The sequence below is a fragment of the Battus philenor genome, unplaced genomic scaffold (assembly GCF_028537555.1).
Source record: "Battus philenor isolate CCGP_79_NKW_IND1 unplaced genomic scaffold, ilBatPhil1.0.hap1 SCAF_26, whole genome shotgun sequence".
NCBI lineage: Eukaryota > Metazoa > Arthropoda > Insecta > Lepidoptera > Papilionidae > Battus > Battus philenor.
Genome location: NW_027181689.1, coordinates 5,581,218 through 5,595,021, shown reverse-complemented (window position 1 = coordinate 5,595,021; position 13,804 = coordinate 5,581,218). Strand labels below are relative to the sequence as shown.

Here is a 13,804-nt window from a genome sequence, read left to right as displayed (position 1 = left end):
TGTGAAAACAGCCTTAAATTTTATATTTTTGATTTAAGTGGAATGTTTTCTGCATTACATTGTTTCTGTTGAAGTGGTTGTTACTTGCAAGGAAGGCTTTTGCAGCTTTATCGGAATTGAGTTGGTGGGAGAGTGTATACTGCGCATACTCAACTTTATGGAGAAAGGACGAGATATCATTGATTTGGACTACAACCCTATGATGTTCCTTCTTCGTCGTTGAGTGGTTGGGTCACTAGAGTGTACTCACACACACCCGCAAAAATGCTATCCACATAGACCTGTCTCGAGGAAGTTAAATCTATGTAATGATGAAGGAGACGAAGTTCCCCTTTGTCCACGATAGCTGCGCCGCAACTCAGCGCACTATATCCACTGGCATCCACCCTTCTTTCAAGGATTTACTTGCCGGAAATGTCGAGCCGCTGTCTGGTCGGGTCAACCGTACTTTACGGGTCGGCTTGACTTTCCCGGGGGTCACTATGCTACGGCTTTTTAAAAAACTTCCCTAGTTTAATTTGTACCTTACGATTTGAAACTTTTAAACTCTTAAACCTTTGAATATAGTGAATATTGTTATTTATTAAAATTATCTTTGTATAATTTATTTGAATTAGGTGTTAACCTAATCTGCAAATTATTGTTATATTCATACGTTTCTTATCTTCATTTCGATGATCTGAACAAGGTCATCTTGTTCTTGTTCACTTTTCTATGTTACGCCTTACGGCCCCAGCGACCACCTGTTCTGTGCTATATACTTATTGCTATTTCAACTTACCCAGGACTATATTAATTATTTCTGTTTTTCTACGGATCTCTATAATTCTAATTCGACCTTGTACAGAATACCGCGAAGAAAAAAATGTGAGTTGCTAATGAGGCTCAGAATGGGAGACTTTTCAACGTCGTAACTGATAATACAAATTGCACGAAGATTTTGCCTTTGACCTAGATATTTATAAAATTATTTTATTATTAATTATTAAGCGGAATTTACAAAATAAAAAAGTTTAAAATAGAAAACTTAAGAACGACGTTAGAGACATCACTTTTAACTTTTTTATTTTGATTTTAGTAAATTTTAAGTTTATTTTTAATAAACTGGGTTACTGTCAAAATATTCACCAGAGTGAATCGACCGATTTACAGGATATTACACCAATTTATTATTATGGACATGCCTCTGTGATTCTGGATTTGCAAAATAGAATCCCGGAAACTCGCAGTAATTAAGGTGAGAAGTGGCCGCTATTATTGCTCGGGGTACTCCATATATCAATCCGTTGTGAAAGTTTAAAAATTCGCCGGCGTTTGGAGTAAAAATGCGGAAATGACATGAATATTAAGTCACCGGAATTATAAAAAAATCTCGCCTTCTATTCCGATCACCGACGGTGTCATCAGTATGTTGAATTTTAGAAATTAAATTACATATATGACAGTCTATTAGTGATTTATTAAAACTAAATAGATATGCTCTGTGTTTGATAAGATAGATCTGAAACTTTTATGAACCTATTGAAAGTAAGACTAAGTGTGGATGACGAAATACAGTCGTTAAACGATGAGGAAATCTGAAGACTTAGTAAACGTACAAAAAAACCACATAACGCGCGCATTGGCAACTTGAAATGGCAGTCGGCAGGCCAGGTAGCGCGGAGAGCAGATAGCTACAGGGACCTTAAGGTTTTGGGGTGGAAAACACGGACTGGCAGCATACAACGCTTATCCACAAGGTGGACAGAAGTTCTTGTTAGGGTCGTCGGATGACGCGGGATGTCCTGTTAGAAATCTATGGGGTAGGCTTTGGTCTGAACCTAGTCTAGTAGTCGATGTCATACGGCAGAAATGACGAAAATGATGATTGAAAGTAATCCAGAAGTTAAGTATTGTAACAGACACGGGCCTATTGAGGGAAGTCACCTATTTCCAGTTTTTTCTTGAAAATGTGGCGGGATTTTCACATTGTTTTCACTATATGTAGTGTCTATCTTGAGCCCTGTTATGTAAGTCACAACCTTAATCCATTAAGGTACTTCTCAATCACTTCGTTTACCTTCATCAAATAATAACAAAGGGAAATTAAAAAAAAAAACAGCCAGGGAATGCTACAAAAAAGTCCACTTACAATTACAGTTTTAAACAATTTAAGAACTTTGGCAGATCATATGAAGGGTGACTGGCATTAGAAGAATGTAATGTTTAATTAAGTTATTGTTCTGCTAACTGATCGTGACCGGTCGGCACTGCGGTTGCCATGGTAACGGTGTCGAATTTCTGCTCAGTAATGGTATCCCATAACTAGTCCTCAAGGTGATGGATAATGTACAAAAACAATTAGGTCGTGTAGCGGTTCTTGTTATTGTGACGTCTTCTGATCATGATCTCACTCATGATCCGTTGTCTATATCAATTTAAGACTTATATTTTAACGCTGTTAAATTATTAATTTACTTTTTGTACAACTCATGTAATGACGGACAGTATGCCTTATAGGAATTCTCTGCCAGTTAATCCAAGATGCAGATATAACTAGTTGCCATGTGTATAAATGTTATAGCAAAATTATTTAATACTATATAAGGAAAAAATTAACGATAAATAACATTATCTGTTCAGTAACTACTCTCTTTAATGGATATAAAATATAGATAAATTACAAATACATATGTATACTTAATCGAGATATAAATATTGTTATATTTAAAAATAAAGTTAATGTTACTATTAAACTAGGTATCTGTTATTTTTATATGATTATTCATTGTGTTTTCTCATTTTTGCGCTAATATATTGTAAAATATTTTGTGATATCAAAGTGAAGTAGAGCGATAAAGAAAAACAAATTGCTGTGATTGCATGTGTTGCCAAATACAATTTTTAAAATCCTCCATATCATTGGTATAAGTCAATTGTTTTTTACTGGCCTATTGATAGGTACAATGAAACCTACTCTGTTTGTGACAGAAAAGGTATGGTCCGTCTACGTTGTGTACAAACACTACGACCGACTTGTCGTACGAACGAAAAACGCATTCAAAGCATCAAAGCATCTGAATGCTAATGATTTCACGTCGAGAAATGAATATAGCACCTCGAATCATGTCTATAAGAGACGCAGTGGTCAATTCTTAACTGATAATTGAAAAAGGGATAGGGTGGTAAATTAAAAACATTTACCATAGCGGTACGCAAGGGGTGGTCACAGAAAAATCTTGTTTATGGATGAGAAAATTTTTACAAGTGAAAATTTTTTTATTAAATAAAATGATCGTATTCATGCTGAGCCAAATTTTTGTGAAAAAGGTATCGAAACATCGGCACATGTGTATCAATATACCATTCATATTAAAATGTCAACCAATATTAATAAACACATATACTTGTAAATAATAAATTTATTTGTAAATACTTACTTGTAAATAATAAATTTATTTGTAAATACTTACTTGTAAATAATAAATAATATTTATAAGCATACAAATGTTACATAACGTTACAATATGGCAAAGTCCTCAAATCCGCCTCAGTTTTGCAAGAGAAAATAATTAGCTATATAAGGAAAAAATATTTATGTGTTGAAAATTTTCACAAGTATTATTGTACAAACTATGTATAACATTGACCGTACGTCATTACGGCAGTGGCGTTATTATTACTACTATTACCGCGTATGTAAATAGCAGACTAGGGTCCAATATGCCTTTAAAGTGATCGCACGTAATTTAAAAATCAATTCACAGCAATAAGTGAACCTTAACTATACGAACAATTATGTTTTAAAATTTTGGTAGCTTACATTTTCTTACATTAACTGTCATCTAATCAAACCTTAAATAAAATCTGTATTATGAAACGAACAAATATATATTTTTTTAATTATTCATAAACTAGTCGGCAAACGTGATCTTTAGCGCAAAACTCGAGAACCTCTCCATAAATTCGGGATATTGTTTTTTTTTTCATGTTTCGTTAAGGCACGAGAAGTTTCTTATGGGAAGGAAAAAAATAAAAATTGCATGGATAACTGTAAATATGACATTTTTTTACTATACGATTACGAGCAAATTAAAATACCTGACAAATATTTGACTTTAATCAAAACGAAAAAAACATCTCTGTAGGGTGTAGTCAAAGAACACTGTTATATAAATAGCACATAACATTAATTTTGCTGAGTATGAAATAGTTCGTTTGTTTTTATTGGTTTCGTTTTGTTTTGTTTTGTTTTGGATTGGCCAGACCTCTAACTTTTCAAGGTAGAAAGTATTTCGGGGCCGTTAGTTTTTTTAATAAACAAACTATTTCCTGTTTTATATAAAACTTATCTTTTGTGTCCTTTAATTATTAAAACGATATCTTTTATTTCAAAGTGATAAAAAGTAATTACTTTTCTTATATGGCCTATAACTTTTAATATTTTTAATATATATCAATATAAACTAACTAATTTCTGTTTATTACACATAACGAATTATATAAAAAATGAATGTTTTCTTGTAAAATAAAAATTTTTGATAGTAAAGGTAACATAAAAATACATACCTCTCATGTTGTTTTTATTGTCATTAATAAACAATTTGTTGGAGACATTAAATAATGAATATGACATACATAAAATGCAATTTACTTTGCGTCCGTAACCACGTTTATTACTGCATTAGAGCGCGGTCGGGCCCAGCATCCGATGTCGCAAGGCGGCGCTAATCTCCGGTCGATCTGCGTCGACTGCCCACCTCGCCGCTGTGGTTGTACACTAGGAAACTAACAGTGTACTGGGACGGACTAGCTTAATTTACACGTCGTTCGTATATTGCATCTGTAACAGACGGAACTGGCAATATTGGTCTGTTACTCATCGGCACTGTGTAGTGTTGGTTGAATGCGATGGTCTTTTTATAAATAGTTATAAAATATAGTGTTTTCGCGTTAAGAAAATAGTGACTTAAGGCTGGTACTCGGTTTAAACACGTTCCTTGGTTACTTCATCATCATTTTAGTCGAAGAACGTCTAATGCTGGACAATGGCCTCCTCCACAAACTTCCAACGAGACAAGTTTATTTTATTGTCCCCGCTATTGTGGACCTCTCCTACCACTATCTTGGTTTGGGACTGGGTTTTTATACTCCTTTTATTTTTGTTTTTATGTTCTTCCATCATTGCTCTTAAGATCTGTCTTTCATTCTACAATTTTCTTTCATTCTTTCAACGGTCCTACCGTTTGGAAGCGGCCTGCTTACAAAGATCGTCTGTCCACCTTGTAGATGGACACCCTGTGTGGAGCTTGATCAAATATATCATAGTTAATAATAAAGCCGTATTCACACTGACCAGTTCAAAAACCCTTAGGAAAGTACGGAAGTGTTGTTTGTAAATTTAAAAATGAATATATCAGCTATTGATATAACGCGATGTCTGTTGATATAAATGTCGTTATATAAATGAATTGGCTAGAAATAAATAGACAAGTGCATTTTAAAATATTTAATTTCGTTTGAGGATTTTCGTAATAATAATAATAATCGCTGAATAATGTACATTTTTTCTGTAACATTGTCTTGGAAAATTAATTAAAGAATTTTTATATTACACATGAAATTTTCTGAGATTAAAAAGAAATTTCATATTAAAATAGGCGGTGTCCTTTCATAGAACTTTTCTGTCTATATCTTTTTTTTATAGTTTGAAGTGCGGAAACAAAGAAAAGGATCAGAAATTGAAATATTTATGGTTAGCTTCAGAGGGTGTCTCTCTTCTGTCTTCTTTTATATTTAGTTAAGGAAACTTAATAATAAGTAATTCTGAAGTTTATTGCCAAGATAAAATTAATTTTCTTCTTAACAATTGTGACGTTTTTCCAATAGTTTATTTCATATTTAGTCACACGAGCAGGCAAACTATTTATAATTCATAAAACTTTAACATACGCGCAACAAATGGCGAAGAAACACGCTTTTATTTTTACATAAGGACAAGGAGTACGTAGGCGGCACAAAAATAGGTTATCTAAGATGAAAATGAAAGTGCCTCTGTTTCCCCCAGCTTTAGTTATAAAAGAAAACTATTCTATGCTATAAACTACTTTATCATACAAAATATTGTCATGAAAATAATGTTAATTATATACGAAGGTGAATCAAAAAATTCTTGGAATCAATATTAAAAAATGCAAAGATTTAAATAATAATATTTTATTTTTCTACATAATCTCACTCCAATGCAATGCATTTAGAATAACGCGTTTCTAACTTCCTTATTCTTTGTGAAAAAAAATTATTTTCTTGACTCTCGAAAAAGTCCTCTACGGCAGCTATAACCGCGTCATTATCGTGAAATTTTGTTCCACGAATTTCCTCTTTTAATTTTGGAAATAAGTGAAAATCACTTGGGGCTAAGTCCGGAGAATATGGTGGGTGGTCAAGGAGATTGAAGCCAGCACAGCGGATTGCGTTGAGCGCAACTTCCGATCGATGAGCAGGAGCGTTATCTTGAAGGAACAACACGCCCAACGACAGTTTTTCACGACGTTTTTCTTTAATCGCTTCACGCACTTTCGGGATTAAATTTGCATAATAGGGTCCAGTAATCGTCTGGCCTTTTGGCATGTAATCAATAAAAAGGATTCCTTCACTATCCCAGAACACAGAGGCCATAACTTTGCCAGCGGTAGGAGCAACTCGAAATTTCTTAATGGATGGAGAGGATGGTCGTTTCCAAGACATGCTTTGTCTTTTAGTTTCAGGATCAAAATGGTGGACCCACGTTTCATCCATGGTGACAAGACGACGGCAAAAATTATCCGAATCACGCTGGAACATTTCGAGATTACGCTTGGAAATTTCCAAACGTCGCTTTTTGTTTTCGTCGGTTAACATTCGTGGCACCCATCTTGCAGACACTTTTTTGAACCACAGTGAATCAATTAAAATTGGATTGGATTGAACGCTACCAAAAGATATCTTTAGAATCTCAGCTATATGTTTTATAGTCATTCTTCTGTCTTCCAAAACCAGATTCTCAACCTTTTTGACATTTTCTTCTGTAACGGAGGTTGAAGGCCGCCCAGAACGCGGGTCATCTTTACAGCTTGATCTACCTCTTTTAAATTCAGCCACCCAGTACGCAACCGTAGAATAGGGTACAGCATCACCCCCTAATGTCTGCTGAATGTCCAAAAAAATTTCCTTCGTAGACATTTTTTTCAAACTGAGATATTTTATCACCGCACGTAACTCACTTTTATCCATAATTTTGACTTTTTAGCAACTCGTTGCACAAAAAAATTTATTACATGCGAACGAACTGACAAAAACAAGTGACAGTCTGCATAAATATAGTGTGATAAACACTCTTTACTTTGAATATCGAACTTGATCCAAAAAGATTTCATATATATGCACTTCTAAGAACTTTTTGATTCACCCTGGTATATAATATTAATTATAAATTTACACCTTTAATGTTACGTAAGTAATTATCATGTAGATATTACAGATTTAACACAATAAATCTTTAAAGTAAATAAAAAGGTATTAAATATGTATTGTTAAGGACAAAACCTCGAGAATGTATTTTTATTAAGGCAAGATAAAAGTTGCTATGGAGAGATAACACAAGAAATGTGCCAAGAAAACAGTAGAAACATACAACAGATTAAATTAAAACATTGGTTCCTAGCAGTCAAACATTCAATCATAATCAAAAAAAGCGTTTTAATATTATTATGTTAAACGGGAGTGTTCGAAATATAAGACTTATTTTGGTTTATATTCTACGTTTATTAATAAGATATTAAGTTAATAAACAAAGCGATAACTCGGGGAAACGTTTGGTTACTTTTTCTGAAATTCCAACAGGTTAATAACTTTAGACAACACAAAGTTGTCAAAATACCTAATAATACTAATAATAATGATCATATGATTCCTGTAACTAGCGATTTATGTCATGATAACTTATGATCATTGGTCTCTCTTTTATTTTAAAACGTACGTATGTGTCTTTTGATATAATAATATATGATTTCTTTTGATATATAAATCGATGAAACTCCGTCAACTATGTATGAAGTTCTTATGTAAAGTTACCGTGCAATTCTTAAACGAGGGCTGCAGCGAGAAACAAGGGTCAAGTGTTCACAGAAGATCGAAGTGATAGAACAGCATGGCTTTGCTTCTACGTACGGTAATCGAAACAGAGAGCTTCTACTCGGTTCTTTTGTGAGAGGTTACTTTTGTCTGCTGAATATTACCGTGTTCCCATTTGTGAGGCGGTGTGGCTTTTGAAATAACCGCTTTCAAGATTGAGCGCAGTATTGTATGCCATGACGAACATCCCCTACTCATGTCATAAAAAATGTAATGGTGTACCTATGTAACACAATATTGTAGGTCATTAGAAATTGCATCTCATTTTTTACAATTATATGCTCTATCACATAAATATATAAATTTACATTTAAATATTGGATTACTAAGATAATAATTTGTAGTTTTGGAATAAATTATTGAGACTAATTATCAGCGATTTCTGGGTTTAAACCTAAGTAGTATACTGTGTACTTTTATTTTATCGTAGTATATATATGATATGGCCACTAGACCTTTGACGTCTCTGGAGTGACCATCAGCAAGCGCAACGTGGGACGTCTATCCACAAGGTTAACAGACGACCTCGTTATCGTCGTCGGGAGATGCTGGATAGAGGCCACATCCAATCTGTTCTCAGTTCAGCACAGGAAACTTTAGGGCTGAAATAATAATATACTTATATCTTGGAGAAAACAAAACGGTTATGTTATATATTTAATGGAATCAGGCGTTACCTCGCGGAAGTCCATCCTAAGTAAGAAAAGGACCAATATTTAGCCACTTCCGCACATGCAGTGGTAGTCGTGCAATGAAATGCACCGCCCGCCAGCTCGCTGATAAATGTTACATCGATTAGTGCCAGAGCACTCTGTGTTTGGCATTAATCGGTGTAACATAACTCCTGAAGATGCCTCGTGGAGGGGTGAAGCACGTGTTGAGTAATTTGGTGGTGGCGGTTGTGTGATTCGCATTGTTTGCCGCATACGCATTTATCAGCGGGCTGGCGGGCGGTGCATTTCATTGCACGACTACCACTGCATGTGCGGAAGTGGCTAAATATTGGTCCTTTTCTTACTTGGTTATGTTAAATTTATACTAGTAAAACTCTGTGGCGATCTTAAAAAGGCATTCGCAGAAATAAAAAAATTAAAACGAATAATGTTTTTGTACGCTTATATTTCGACGGTGTCGGACTTTGAGGTTCTCCAAAGTAGGTTAGAGCTGATACTCTTTACCCTTTACAAAGCTCTGGGCGTGGTGATTGTAGATAGCTATCTTAAGAGGCCACCCTTCTCTCCTTGAGATAGCCATTCGGAGGTAATAGTAGAGTATCGGAACGATGTAACCTTGGCACCTATCTGGCAACTTTCTAACGAGTTATATGGCGACTTACTCTTAGTTACATCAGCTCCGTCTAGGACTTCTGATATTGTTCAATATCATGGGATTAACAAGAGTCGTAATAAATAAGGTTCTATTTTAACTGGATTATTTTTATCTTCGTTGTTCAAGGGACAAATCACATCGTGGAAAAAAATAGGACAAAAGGCTGAAATCGGGAGAAAAAAACAGATGCAAATAGAGTTGATTTACTTTCACAAGAGATCTTAATTGTCAAAGAAAAGAGAGGGTTTCTCTTTTACGATTTCAACAATCGATTCAACTTTCTGTAACGTTATTTATAGTAAACAGTCTAAAATCTTGTGAGATGTCTACTCACAGGGTGGACAGAAGATTTTGTTATGGTTATCGATAAACGGACGCTTATAACTGGTACTATTGGAAATCGAAGGGGAGGCCAATGCCTTGAAATGGATGTCCTGCGGCTAAAATAATGATCTATAGAAAATAATAGGGTATTGTTTTTAGTATTTAAAATCGGGAACGAATTTGATTGAGTGAAGTGCGAAAGCTATTTATGTAAGAACATGCGATGCTGGACGTAAGGTCAGAGCTGAGGTCGGCAGCTGTACGACACGCTTCATAACGTTTTCTCACTACACAACCGCAGTGAAAGGAAATTGCATAACATACTTAGGTCTTACACTCACGCCTAGATAATTGTGGCCACTGTCTAATAAAATTATAAGAACTTCCCATAAAATACTTTACTTAATGTATAACTAGTTTATTTAAAATAAAGTTTAAGTACCATGGAGTGGGCACATCTTATCTGTCGTAAAATGATACTTTAATAATAAGATAGCCGATATTAGCTGGCGGGGATAAAAACGATTCTTGACTAGAATCGAGTCAATCGGCAGTTTTTTTTTACCATTTAGTAATTAACACAAACAAGGTTACATATAAAACCATTTTCATTCAAAAGAAGGCTATATCTTATAAAAGTTGGGCAGTAAAGTAAATTAAGATACAGGTTTTGATTAAAATTGGCATAGCATTGACATACGTAATAGCACTGGCAAAAGATTTTCTTATATTTTTCTTGAAACCAAGGTTTTGTATTTTATTTTTGATGATTGTCTTGGCATTAATATTCTTGCATTGATATTAATAGTATTAATGGATGTTAACAGCTGATTTTTAAATTAAACCTCGTTATAGTAACTTACCTGTACAGCTTCTCATAAAATTTTAAAAACGATTAATAGGAGACATTATTATTTTAACTTCAAATATAATACCTAATTGATAATTGTTGCCATTTCGTAATAAGAACGTTTAAAGGTTCTCATCGTAAACTCCGTTTAAGTCTATAGTGGGCTCTTCTTAGATTAGGGCGCGTTTGAAACCTTCGTATCTTTTAGTTAAAGGATGTCATAATATTAGAGTAAGTATCATGAGTAAAGAAAAAAAAAACAGAAGATCTCTATGCAATAAAAATAAGAAAGCTTCAATATTTGGGTCACATGATGAGAAAATAAGAGCTATTACAACTTATCGTACAGGGTAAGATTAACGGAAAGCGAAGGGTTGGTAGAAGATGAAGATCTTGACTGAAACACTTAAGCCTGTGGTTTGAAAAGACCACCCAATTGATTTTTAAAGCCATTATGTCATAGATTGCTTTAATGTTTGCCGACCTTCGTAAAAAGTTTGCACTTTAAGAAGAAGACAATATCAGAGTTCAAACTGATTCAAGTTTCTATCAAACTGAGCTCTTCTGATATTATTCTCACGACGTACACAAGTGGTTACTGTAAATGGTCCTTCATATGTGAATATAGATACAAAACTAAAACTGCAACAAAGAGTTTCGACAATACTGCCTTCATATAAAACTGGCACTATTGAATGTATTCATAATGACTTTTTACGAAACAGGAAAATAATTCGTGTACAAGGTCAGGGCTAGGTGCATTAACATTTTTCAACGAAGCTGTTTCAATATTTGCATAAGATGTGCGTGGAAGTCTATTGAATTCCCGTCTTTATTGTGTACTTGAGTCTCATCAGATGTTTGTACTAGAGATTAAAACTGATTGTTATGCATTGAAGATACATTAGGAATAGAATATCATGTGTGGAAATTGTATTTCTGAAGTGTATCTACTTCAAAATGTAATTTTTTTTACTGGAACTTTTATTTTTAGAACATCAACGTATCTTAAGCGATTATTGAAGATGTCTTTCTCAGTTTAGTTTTAAACACATAGTGACAGCTTCATTAAAAAGCAACACAGTAATGCTTGTTTCTGTACGTTTAAAAATGAATTTTTAACAAAAACGATTAATATAAAAACGAAATTAAAACTTGAATAAATATGAAGGTTCTTAAAAATAAGTTTGTAAATGATGCCCCCAGAGAGATTTGAACTCTCGACCCCTGGTTTACAAGACCAGTGCTCTAACCCCTGAGCTATGGAGGCGTTGTCGGTGGTATAGAAGTAAGGGAGCAGATATCGATAACAATAATTTAATATACGTTTTAAGTAAAATAGGAATTACACATTCACTAACGGCATAGCAATTTCGTTTTTTATTAAAAGTTTCATATACTCTTTATCCTTGCGTCGTATATAACCTTTTTAAGTTTGCGGTACACTATGTTACGCCATCTGTGCCGATCTTCGGAAATGTTTATTGATTCAGCTCTTAAGGTAACGAACATGGTTTTAACATGGTCGGATCGCATGAGGCTGCGACCTCATGGTCGCCTTCATCAAAAGATTTTCTATTATATAGACGTCTTTCCTAGTTGTGACTGGAAAAATCAGAGTCAGCTAATGATGTAGTAGAAAGGCGACTGGATACTAATACGCCTGAGTTTGATCAGTATCGATCCATAAATAAGAATTGGACAGTAAAAAAGAGCGTGGCAAAAATAACGTATAAAATTTTCCACGTAAATTAACGTACAATGTAATCATAAATGTTACTATCGAATGTACCCGTTAAATTTACCCTGAACGTACCAACAGCCATCAGTCATCTCAAAGGATAAATCGCGTCGTTATAAGTTGTTTAAAAACATTAATTCGTGTTCGTCCGTTATTTTATTCGCTCGGTCGTTATCAGATTAATTATTATTTGCCCCTCTATTATTACACCATTACAAAGTTAACTTTTCATACGATTAAACCGATTCATTTGTAACTAGTGTGACATGGAAACCTATCAGAATGACGTGTGAAATATGCTTTCAGAGTTTACAGACAAATTTGTCATGTAAAATAATATTGAGCTCTCTTATGCATGATATTTTAACTGTGGCGTTCATTAGAACGCACCCAAATTTATTATCTATGAACGCATCTGTTTTTGCATGCCCCTTCTTACACTCGGTACATCTCGCCTTCTCTCTGACGCTATTCAACAAAGGAAATACTTGTAACTCAGATTGAGATTTATTGTTCTGTGAAATTATGTAAGTTAAACTATCCGTCATGTGTTTTCTTTACACCGAATTATCTATTACGGGACCAGGGGCCCGTACTAACGACCACCTCTCATAACAATTGACGGTCTATTGCTTATATGATAACATGTAAAGACGATGTGTATCGGTGAACGATTCGCTAAACATTGCGATTTTACATAAGCTTTTGAAATATATATTTCTAACTACTCAAAGTTAAAGGTTTTGAAATAGCAACTACGAACTGGCAAACACAGCGCAAGACGTCTCTAAACGTGGACTGACGATTCAGTTAATGTCTTCGGATGACGCTGGATGCATCATCCAACCGGTCATATTGCAAAGCTGTGGTAGATGCCTATGACTAGAAGTGGACGTACTACGGCTGAAATGATGATGAGATGATGACTTATAGTGTTTACGCGGAAAGCTCGGCGTAGTCTGTAGCAAGCCACTAACAAACAGTTACGGGTTCATAAGTCTACTTGCATAGATACATTTATTATAGGCTTTATATATGCTGTATAACTATAACGATGGGTATCCTTAAATTATTCAAATTATCAATCATATTCAGAATTAACATAAAAACTTAAATTTTAAAAAGCCGCTTAAAATTAAAAGCCGCTAAAAATTTTCTAGAGTAAGTATACTCGTTCGATTTTCTTGTTCATTTAAACTTAAATATATATTCATATTATTATCCATTTAGGATCATTTCGTCTAATTTCATAGAAACTAGAATCAAATTAAGCTAGTCAGTAATGGAATCCTACAACTTAAAGTTACAGTTTTTTTATGATAACTGTCACAAATATCTACAATACAGTAGTTAGAGGAATCTATTCGTGATTTATACAATCAATTATAAACATTTTACACTGCAATAGA

The 13,804-nt window shown here is 34.1% G+C and overlaps 1 non-coding gene across 1 annotated transcript; it reads right to left on the bottom strand.

The window, feature by feature from the left end:
* Positions 1 to 11,851: 11,851 nt before the first annotated feature.
* TRNAT-UGU (transfer RNA threonine (anticodon UGU)) lies at positions 11,852 to 11,924 on the bottom strand. The gene has a single exon. It is a non-coding gene; the product is annotated as a tRNA-Thr (tRNA).
* Positions 11,925 to 13,804: the final 1,880 nt, after the last annotated feature.